A 3,742-nucleotide genomic window follows, 5' to 3' on the forward strand; every position below is an offset into this window, starting at 1 on the left:
AACTTTTTTAGATTTTTCTACCTGGATTATTGAGCATGCATCAGGATGTTTCTAAAAATAGTGGAGCTATTTCAGAACATTGCTCCTCAGCAAAAGTTGGGAAGGCTTCAAGGACTGCAAATGATATATCATATATGCTATATGTTGTTGTCATTGTATGGGAACATACAATGATGAAATGGATTCTCTGCATTTAACCCATTGCACCTGGGAAATAACCAGGTGGAGCAGTGGGCTGCAATTAAGCGCCCGGGGAGCAGTTAGAGATTGGGTGTCTTGCTCAGAGATACCATGACATGTGGGAATGGCTGGGACTCGATCCGCGACTTTCTGGCCCCAGGTCGACTGCCCTACCTCTACCCCATATCGGCCCACAATGATGAAGATATCATCAACGATTCATAATAGCACCAACAGATTTCAAGTGTCTGGACAAATCTTCAAAGCTCAAAGGACAAGACTGAAAGACTGAAAATCCAACATCATTGAGTCAGATCATCTGGACTGTTTCTTTTATTTCATTTTTTAAAATCTCCACACAAAAAAATGTCCAGATGACCTGACTGACTGATGCTGTTTTTTTTTTACCTTGATTATTGCGCATGAACTTTGATGTTTTGAACCAATTTGGCTATGGCTGCCTCAGAGGAGTTGGCGAGGGAGAAGGTGGACCCCAGAAACCATCTTATCACCAGCAAACTGATTGGTCTACTATGGGAGTGTGCTGCTTGTGGGACTGAGTTTGTTTGTGGCTCTACAGACTGATGAAGTCCTTTGGATGAAAGACGAATCATCTCAACAAAAACAAAGACTGTCCTGATGACCTGACTGAACAATGTTGGATATACGAGAAGTTGTTATGTGGCTTCAGAACTACTTAACAACCAGTTAACCAACAACAATCAAAATAGATCCTAAGACTTGGACTTTAGTCTAGGCTCAACAATCTCATCCAGAATTGGAGCACAACAAGGTTAGGGATCATGAAGATTAGTGAAGTTAATGTTAGTTCATTAATCCCCACTAGAAACTAGAGGTTGCGGTATTCTGCCATTTTAGTTAATTTATGAAATTGGTTTGTGGTAACTTTAAAGTTTCTTAATTAAAGCTCTAATAAAGTGTTACTTAAGTTATCCATGCCTAATAGTCTAACTTTAAGGACTTAAGGTTTACCATGTTTTCAGTCTATACATTGAACGTCTAGTTTGTGTGATCCTTGCTATCAGCAAGTTTGGTGAAAGCTCTCTAAAGCTTGATCTGGTTTCTGTGAACCCTGTCCCTTGATCATTTTGATTTTGTAGATGACTGGAGAACGTTAACCAGTGATAGTGTAAGGTCCAGTCCACCATGGCAGCAGTTTGTGCAAACCTTCTGGTCTCAGTCTTTGTCTGTCCAGTCTTTGCAGCAAAGACGTAGTACCAGATTCTGTCCCCCACTTGTCATGTGAGGCTTTCTGATCACAGCAAACCTTGCATCCTTAAGCATTTTTCTCTATGTTTTTCTGGGCAAAGGCAAAAGTAGCTTGCAAATGTTTGTTTGGCTGTCATGTACTGGTGAGTAGTGAATACAGTAGATACACTGGCATCAGCTGGTTGGTAAAGCAGGTGCAAAGCGTCATTTGCCTATTGGTCACCATCTCAAATAGAGTGATGAATGTAGATTCATGTGGACTTGTGCGGAATGCCATCAGGATGAGGGACAGTTTGATGTCCCAGTCTCAAGGGCTAGTTGACGTACTTCTTTAAAAATGCCTCTGGGCTTCATTTTCTGCATGTAAATGCTCGTAGCATTCTGAAAAAACTTGATGCTGTGAAAATCCTGGTCAGTTCTTCTGGGACAGATATCTTTATTTCTGAATCCTGGCTCAACAAATCTGTAATGAATAATGACGTGGCAATCAATGGATTTAACATCTACCGCTGTGATAGTCAAAAAAGGGGGGATAGAGTCATTATTTACATTAGAGATTCTCTGGTTTCAAGTCTTGTGTCTTCCAAAACAATTCCAAACCAGTTTGAAGCCTTATCTGTAAACATCACCTTGAATGGAGGCCAGATTTTAACTGTAGTCTGCTGCTATCGCCCACCCTCAGCATCACCTGAGGCATTAAATGCCATGAAGGAATTCCTTGGTAATTTAAAATTCACAGAGGTCTTTTTGGCTGGAGATCTCAACATTGATTGGTGTAAGTCGACCCCCCTCTGTGACAAATTCAAGGAATGTTGCTTGTCTTTTAATTTAACCCAACTGATCGACTCCCCCACCAGATTAAATAAAAGCCATCCTGAAAATTCCTCCATCTTAGACCTGTTTCTAACTAATATGCCTCACAAATTCCCTGGTACAGGTGTATTTGCTGATCTTTTGAGTGATCATTGTGTGACAGCGGCTTTAAGAGATATTAAACTTCCACCTTCTAAGCCCAGATTAATTCAAAAAAGGGATTTGAAACGTTTTTGTGAACAGTCATTCCTCTGGGATCTGTCTCACTTTGACTGGCATCGTATTCTGTTAACTGATGACGTGAACTCTGCTTGGAACTATTTCCATAATAATTTCATTTATTTCCTAAACATACATGCTCCTTTTCGTCAGTTCAGAATAAAGGGACGAGACAGCCCCTGGTTTACTCCAGAGCTAGCTGACCTCCTGCACAAGAGAGATCATCTTTGGGCCGCAGCGAGAAAATCTGGCTCAGACACTGATTGGTTGAGTTTTCGACAGATGCGGAATAAATGCACAACTGCTGTTAAAGCAGCAAAACGCAACTATTTCTTATCTCAGACCTCCATAAATCTTAATGACCCTAACAGATTCTGGAAAACCATCAAATCTCTCTCAGGCACCCCCCAATCATCTGACCTCCCATCACAACTTCTCGTTAACTCTGTTCCTGTGTCAAATAAGCACGAGATCCTGAACTGTCTCAACAAACATTTTGTTGCTTCTGGTTCTTTATTTGACACAGTTACTAATGGAAGATCAGCCACTTCCCCTAATAACCAAACTTCTACAAATCAAATCCCTCCTACAAGTCAATCCTCAGTTAATCACAGCTTCTCTTTTTCTCCATTCTCAGTCAGTGAGGTCAATAAACTGTTAATAGATCTTGATCCTAAAAAATCTGCAGGTCCAGATGAACTTCCACCTTATTTCTTAAGGCTGGCTGCTCATATCATCACAGTCCCTGTGACCCACATCTTCAATCTCTCCATAAGACAAAACTCCATCCCAGACACTTGGAAAAAACAGCCTTTGTTCTTCCTTTGCTGAAGGGAGGAGACCCCACCTCACTGAACAACTATCGACCAATCTCTAAACTCTGCATTTTAGCCAAGGTTCTAGAAAAACTGATAAACTCTCAAATCAAAGATTACCTGGACTCATTTAACATCTTACCTCCACATCAATCTGGTTTCAGGAAACAACACAGCACAACCACTGCTTCACTGAATGTTCTTAATGATGTTGTTGAAGCACTGGACGCTAAGGATTATTGTGCTGCACTTTTCTTAGACCTGTCTAAAGCTTTTGACACTGTGGATCAGAACATCTTGTGTCATAAACTCTCAGAAATTGGTTTCTCAGAACACACCATTGGTTGGTTCTCTAACTATCTTTCAGACCGGAGGCAATGTGTTCAACATAATGGTACTTCCTCCAGTTATTTAACAGTCAACAATGGTGTACCACAAGGCTCAGTCTTAGGACCCACCCTCTTTACAATCTACATACATAATGT

Source organism: Nematolebias whitei, chromosome 1 (genome assembly GCF_014905685.2).
Source record: "Nematolebias whitei isolate Nwh7 chromosome 1, NemWhi1, whole genome shotgun sequence".
Classification (NCBI taxonomy): domain Eukaryota; kingdom Metazoa; phylum Chordata; class Actinopteri; order Cyprinodontiformes; family Rivulidae; genus Nematolebias; species Nematolebias whitei.